Source organism: Hypomesus transpacificus, chromosome 18 (assembly GCF_021917145.1).
Source record: "Hypomesus transpacificus isolate Combined female chromosome 18, fHypTra1, whole genome shotgun sequence".
NCBI classification, from domain to species: Eukaryota; Metazoa; Chordata; class Actinopteri; order Osmeriformes; family Osmeridae; genus Hypomesus; species Hypomesus transpacificus.
In genome coordinates this window covers 13415058-13422819 of record NC_061077.1, presented here as the reverse complement: position 1 = coordinate 13422819, position 7762 = coordinate 13415058, and the positions used below count along the sequence as shown (strand labels likewise).

General features: G+C 49.8%; 1 protein-coding gene across 1 annotated transcript in view; it reads left to right on the top strand.

The window, feature by feature from the left end:
* The window catches only part of opn7b (opsin 7, group member b), a 36996-nt gene that overhangs the window by 6590 nt on the left and 22644 nt on the right, over positions 1 to 7762 (top strand). The gene's annotated exons all lie outside the window — the stretch shown is intronic.

Below are 7762 nucleotides of genomic sequence, written 5' to 3'. Positions count from 1 at the left end.
TGTGACAGTGAACCAGTGAGGGCTGAGTGTAGCGACTGCCACTTCCTCTGTGTGTTCCCCCTCAGGGCAGTGCAACCAGCCAAATGTATGAGATGGCGCGACATGCCTAGCGCCAAAAGAATATGAATCACTGAAAACCAGGGCTGATTGAATGGGATGCAGTCCCGAGTCGCGCAGCTCCACTGGCACATGCGCTCATTCGGCGGACGCTCCCATCCACAGTGACTTCCAGAAGGAACGGCGCTCAGAGCGCGGCGTGGTTGTGAGCCACAGAGCCACAAAAGGAGAGCTCGGTTTGCACAAGCGACAACGTTTGGTTCGAAAAAGAAGCCCCACGGTGACGGTAAATGCTCGCTTCGAGTCCCCTTTTAATTGACCGACGGACAGCAGGTCAGAGGGTCGGCTGTGAGTAATTTGCCGTCTCTTCAGCGAACGCCCACTTGGAGGAAGCGCTCGTTAAAAGTCCAGAAGGGTGAGGAGGCGACGTCAACACCTGCCATCCATTTGCTCAAATCCGCCAACGTGAGGGATGGCAACTTGTGCTGATGGATCTCCGGCTGAATGCAATACAGTAAAAGGATATGGACATGGATACTGATGGAATGTTCAAGATGGAGGAGAGGACATATGTAGATCCTTTATGAGCTTTAGTGTAATCCCACTAGAAGCAACGGGCTATAAAAAAGAACCCATAAATGCCCAGAGGAAGTCTCCTTCTTCCTGTTCATCTCCTCCTAGTCAGACAGGTCTCACTGCCTTGAACATGCTACCATGGCAACACCAAGGAGGTACGTTTCCCTGGTTGGGAAACTTTGTTTCCTTTTAGGAAGTGTAGGCGACGGCAACTCGCTCAGCCAATCAATACCACAGGGGAAGCCAATCAATAGCTCGTCGTCTGAGAGGAAATTTCCGGAGATGCGGTCCACAGGAGAGAACTATCTTGGTCTGGAGGTGAAGCCAGTGAGATTCCACCTTGATTGTGTGAAGGGATTTAGTAGTCATCATGTCTTTCAAAAACGTCACCTGATGTGACTGAGACAGTAAACCGTGAGTGGTAGCGATCTGTCACAGTCATGATTAAGTAGACCCGTCTCTTAGCAGTGAGGCGCGTCCAGCAGCCACAGAAGCGACGCTACCCATCTTCCCTCCCCCTCTCTCTCTCTCTCTGTCTCTCTCTCTCTCTCTCTCCCTCTCTCTCTCTCTCTCTCTCTCTCTCTCTCTCTCTCTCTCTCTCTCCCTCCTCCTTCTCCTTTCTCTTCATCACACATTTGGGGAATGCAAAATTACATGTGGAGAAGCGTTGTCTTTTCTGTCTTTCTTGTTCTTTCACAACAAATCGAATCCCACCCCTGTTTGCTGACGTCCACGCCACAATCTCAGACGGGGGAATGTTGTCAACAAACGATAGCCTGCTCCCGCTGTCTTCAATTTGCCCCTTTCTGTTTCATCCAGATTTGCAGCATGTTGCCATTCACAGCAGCGTTAATCATAATTTTCATTCAGTCAGACATGATATGACTCAATGTGCAGAGCCCGATGGGGGGGCGGAGGTCATTTGGCACATCCAAAGTGACTGTTCTCAGTGTCTCCTCCCCTCCGTAGGTGCCACTGTCTGAACACAGTGAACACTCAACAGAGTTTTGACTGTTCATTTTTTATCCATAGTGTGCCTCGAGAGTTTAGACTCGGGTACATGTTGCGGTATCTAGAAGGGTATTGTACATTACTGGTGGGCGAAGTGGCTGCACACAATAGGACCTAGTGAATAGAGCTTTGTACAGGTACATGAACATCCCTAGACTTCCCGGCTCTGTGGCAACTCGAGGTGGTGTCTCGTTTCACAACCTTTAAAGTACTGTGTGCTGTATATTCCTGGTGCTGAAAGGCCAGTTCAGGGACATGCACGGTGCAATCCTTTGGTGAGCTCCTCGTGTTTTTTGACAAACAGTCCCTCAGGGGTTGTGTCTTGTCAGCACAACTGCTCTTTTTGCTCTCTTTCCCTCCCTCTTTCCCTCTCTCTTTCTCTCCTTTGATCCCTTTGATCCCTGCCTCTCTATCACCCTCCCTCTTTCCCTCCCTCCTTCTCTTTCCCTGCTTCCTCCCTCTATCCTTCTATTTCCCTCCCGACCGACCGACCTCTTTTTATTGCAGTCTCACTCCGTAGTTCAGTCTCAGACATTCAAATGAAATGCAACAATTACTTCAGAGAAAGTATAGATTACTTTTCAGAAATGAGTTTTCTTTGCAAACGCTTCAGTAACAGGGTTTTGTCCAAACCAATAACTATTATAGGCTTAGAAAGTATAACGAACTTGGTATAAATCCTAATTTGCCCATTTCTGGTTAAGCTTGGGCATTCTTCTTACTGTAAGGACACAGGACACTCACACATACAAAATCACATAGCCTATATATTTTCTATATGCCATATTCAAGTATACACAGTATTGGTAATAAACATTCTACACACATGCACAGTATATGCTTAAGCATACATGTTGCTTGATAACAGAGTGCCAAGATCAAACATCTGTGATCTTCTGTTCATTAAGTACTGGTGCACTGTTGGAAAGTCAAGGACAAACGACTTGATTTGATTTCATGATGATGTTGTCATATTAGGAAGATCAATTGTGATGTGAAGGGCAAACGGTGACTTTCACTCGCTCTCCCTCCCTCTCTGTTGCGCGCTCTGCCTCACTCCCTCTCTTCCACCCCCTTTCCTTCCCCCCCTCTCTCTCTCTCTCTCTCTCTCTCTCTCTCTCTCTCTCTCTCTCTCTCTCTCTCTCTCTCTCTTTCTGTTTGTCTCTCTCTCTCTCTCCCTCTCTCTCGCTCTCCCCCTGCACTTCGTGTATGGCTTAATGAAGAGGACCATGTCAGAGGTTTACTGGTTTTATATCCGTTAATCTGTCACACCGGGAGGTGTGTCCTAACAGGATTCCCAAGGAACGGAACGCCCCAGCTGATTAGTCCAGCTGTGACAACACGACGGGTGGGACAGAGCAGGCGTACGAACTGAGGCGTTACGTAACGCCGCAGCACCCGGGGGACAGATGAGAGAGTGATGAGGGTGACATCACAAAAGACAGATGGAGAGAGAGGCGTGAGGGGGCCAGGTGATGGCGACGGAGTTGGCCTGGTTGGTGATGACTCCACACTTTTTTAGCATAGTCACTTGAAAAAAAGAAAATCTGCTTACCCCGTGATTTTGCAATGAGTCATAGGTTACTTCATAAGGAACTTTTTTCGGACATGGGAGCCAGATTATTCGATATTAATCCCTTCTGAATTCTGATAGCTTGTCCTGTGAAGTATGAGCTAGTGCATTTGGCTCTAAGCCTTTTCCTCTTTATATCTTGTAGTCTAAGGTGCGTATGGGGGAAGAGCTATGTATTAGTGGAGTCTGGATGATGAAACGTCTTATCCAACAGATAGATCAACTGTAACTATTTTGACACATTTCACGGAATCAAACAGCAGTGATAAAAAAAGGGTTCTGGTTCTGTTTTTAATGATCTCTCTCTCTGCTCCTCTCCCCTTCCCTGTCCCCTCATGCTCTCCTTCTCACACGTCCACAACCCGTTCCACTTCAGACACGAGCGCACGCAAAGACGCGCGTTAATTAGTCCTCTATTGTCTGAACGAGACAACAGAGAGAGAGGCAGAACTGGAGTCTGTTGAACTGGTTCACCGGATGTGTCCTCGTGTATTTGGCCAATCATGCTTTTGAACTCCTGCTGTTCCAGTAAACGCGTGCAGTCGTGTTTCCCCAGGTTAGGGCTTTTATGCTAATCCCTAGCAGGTGTCACTGTGTGCCTCCCTTCGTTCCCCACTGTCGGGCCGCGTTACGTCTGCCAAGTGAAAGTGAGGGTCGGGATCTGCTGTCTGCCTCTTAAGCGGCAAGCCGTAATCAGGCGGTAATCAAAAGGTAATCAAGCGCTGAAAAGCCGAGGGAACGAAGTGGGAAGGCGAGGGGTTGCCACTGTGACGTGACTTTTTTTAAAGGCCGACGCAGGAGCGCGGAGATCAATCTCATGCATCCACGCGGGCACATGCCGTACCGCAGAAACGCGCGACGCGCGCGAGCGACCTGTGTACACCTTCACGTTGCGGTGGGCCGCTGGATGTGGAGAGCACCTGGACTTCCCCTCACTCCTTTTTCCGCACCCCTCACCTTTGTCCCCCCCCCCCCCTCCTCCTCTTCTCCCTTGGTCCGCTCGTCGGCTCTGAATAAAACATCATTTGAGGCCTGCTCCTCTCTTTGCTCCAAATGCCACTGCTTGTTTTGGCGGGGAGCTACCGCTTCGCCGCAGAAATGGAAAATCCCTGAACACCTCGGGAGCTGAAGATCCGTGGACACACACACACACAGCTACAGTAACAGACATGAAACACACACGGGCGAAATAAATCTGACAATGAGAAACGAGGAAGACGCCCGAGCAAGAGAGAGAACCAGACTGTGACAGTGAGAAGTGGGGATGGAGAGAGAGAGAGAGAGAGAGAGAGAGAGAGAGAGAGAGAGAGAGACAGAGCAGAGTAAAGAGCAGAGCCCTAGAGAGGCGTTAAGAGAGTGTGACTCAGAGATGGAGTGTGTAACCCATTTTAATTAAAGTGGACAGGAGTAGCTCAGAGTAGACACAGAGGGAGTTCTCCCCCGTGGCATGGCTACAGTCGCTCAGATCCGGCACACTGGGACCTGTTCAAGAAGATGTACCTGCCCTGGAATGCTCCAATCTGGGCTTGGAAGGTGGGGGCACAGCCTGGTCCTGGAGGGTGTAGTGGTTGGCCAAACAATTCAGCGTTAACAAGCTGTCAGAGTTGAATGGAATCATTAGAATGTTCTTGGCCACGGCGACAGACAGTCATGTCTGTCAGCCTACTTGGAGTGTCTTTTTTCTTTCTTAAAGGAGAAGGAAGCTCAAAAAGGGGAGTTGACGGAGGGGGGGATTTTGGAAGGGGGGGGGGGCAGTTGTCATCCTGTCATTTTGTCGTGTTTCTTCTCGCCTCTGTCTCTGTCTCTCCCTCATGGCTTTTGTCTGTTGGCAGCGACTGATGTACGGAACAGAGCAGAGGACAGGAGAGGACAGGAGAGGACAGGAGAGGACAGGAGAGGACAGGACAGGAGAGGACAGGAGAGGACAGGAGAGGACAGGAGCGAGGAGAGGGGAAAGACAAGAAGAGATGAGAGGAGCGGAGAGAGACTCTCATATACACCTCAATATCTGTTTTGAAGAGGTCTTTCCCCTAGTCCCAGGCATCCTTTTATGAAAACATAAGCACAAGCAAGAGACGGCTTATGCTGTGGATTAGCAGTACTTGTCTACATTTCCTTATTCATTGGCCAACAAATGGACTTAAGATATACTGCATGAACAAATGGATAAAGAGCAGGAATAAGTATGTGTGTGTAGGTGTGTCCGGTGTGTGGCATGTGTGTGTGTGGTGTGTGCGGATGAACACAGTCTTACCTCTGCCGCCTAATTGCTGTCTTCTGACGTGGGCATTCGCCAGGCTAATCTTGCTTTGGCACTCAGTTAGCCTAACCTTGTTTACTCTCTGTTCAGCACTTGCGTCCTGCTCCACAAGCCTCCGTTTGCACACAGAACTCAGCATGCATGCTAACAGGCTAACTGCCCTGGATTGATTACAGCCATTTGACGCCAGGAGAACAGGGGAGTCTTGTCCGGGCATATGTGTGTGTGTCTCTGTGTGTGTGTACGTGTGTGTGTGTGTGTATGTAAGTATGTGCCCAGTAATGTAACACGAGGTCCGTCAGTCCACATAGAGCCCGCCTCCCAACTCTGTCCTGCTGGCGTCTCTCTTATTCATTCCTCTTTTCGGCTCCGATTATCACTGCTCACACAGCTGCCTCCCCTGGCTCTGCCTTGGTGAAACCTCTCTTTGGAGTGCGTGTGCGTGTGCGTGTTTGTGTGAGAGTCTGCGTGTGCACAGTTGCTTCTGTTGAAATGACCCCGCTGTAACACGTAGAGGATTAGCGGAGCAAAACAAAGTGAGAAAAACGAAACAAACACATGCCTGGTGGTGTGCCACCACTGGTCCATGCCAAGCAGGAGGAGAGGGAGAGAGATAAAAAGTGGGGGAGAGAGGGAGAGAAAAAAGAGGGGAAGAGAGAGACAGAGAGAAAAGAGAGGGGGGGGAGGAGAGCGGATGAGAGCAGAGAGTGAGAGATGGAGAAGGGGGTAGAGAGAAAGAGAGAGCGTTAAAGACAGGGGGAGAGAGAGAAGGTGAGGGAGAAGGAAGGGGGGGAGAAGGAGAGAGAGATAGCATGGGAGAAAGAGAGAGCCACTTCCATCCTTTCCCCTCTGAGGAAAAGCCGGCTGGCTCGCCCGAGAGCGCGAGGACGCACACAGAAACCCAGCCAACTCGAAACTGACGTTTGCAGCTCGTGGAGGGAGTGGTGGTTGTTGTTGTCTCTCTAAAAGCAGCCCAGTGGAGCACTGAGCCAGACCGCTGTCCTCCTGTCACTTTTTCATGTTTGTTCTCACCTCTGTCTCTCCCTCATGGCTGCTCTCTGTTTGGCAGGCAGCGGATGGGGAGGGCGAGCAGAGGGGGGGAGACAGGTGAAGAGAGAGGGGGAGAGGGGAAACGCAGGAGGAGAGGAGGGAGAGGAGAGAGAGAAAAAGAGATAGGGGGAGGAAAGGAGCAAAGAGGCGAGTGGAGGACAGGAGGGGGGAGTGGAGGACAGGAGGGGGGAGGGGGGAAGAGGGAGGAGAACAGAGGAGAGAAAGGGAGGGGAGGGTCGAGGGGAGGGTTGGAGAAAAGTGTCGTGCAATAGAGGACGAGAGGAACGGCGAGCAGCCTGCAGGGACGCGTGTGTCTGCAGAGAGAGGAGTGGGCCCCCGTGTCCACAACAAGGACATGTGTTGAGGTTGCAGCACCAGTAAGCGCCAGTGAAAGAGGCTGGCCGGAGACAGGAGCAGTGAGTGTGAACACAGTTTAACCATTTCCTGGTTGGTGTGCTGAATCAGGTTGGTTACAAGCGGGGTCGGAGCAGGGAAGCTGTGGGTAGCTCTCCAGGAGTGACAGAGATGGGGATCATTCAGAGTGCCCTTCTTCTCCGCTCCTCCGCTTCACTTTCATATGCATTCATGGGAATCTCACAAATCTACACGCAAACACAGCACCCAAAAAATCATCACGTCTTGGTTTGGACCGAGGCAAGTTTCAATTTCACGCGAGATCCGTTTTTTTCTTCTTCTGAACTTAAATCATGTTTGTGTGAAATGTGTCCCTTGAATGTATATATGCAGAGTGCTGTTGCAGCATTTGATTTGGGGACATATTTGACAATAACTTTCAAATACAATAACATAGTGTTGTCCTGCTCGTCCTCGCTGGAAGTCAATATGTTTGCTATTCTGCCACAGAATAGATGTGAGATTGCACGAGAGCACTCAAAACCAATACTGCTGCGAAGCCTGTCGTGGAGATGGCTTTTTGAATGTGTGTGAATGTATTTAACTGGGTGCAGGTATGTTGAATAAACCAGACAGCCCAAACAACATGATTTTCCCAAGAGATAGATTGCATGTCAGGTAGATGTATAATCAGTGTATAGTACTTGTACTCAACAAGTACTATACTCTGTGCGCTGTATGCATTTATAGATGCACATACAGAATATATATATACATTGCAGGGGGCAGTTTCAGGTGAGGAGTATTGCTCCACAGTTTGGCCTGGTCAGGGCTGTTTTTCTGCAAGAGAGTGAGAAGCTTAGACATACCTTTTAGTTCCC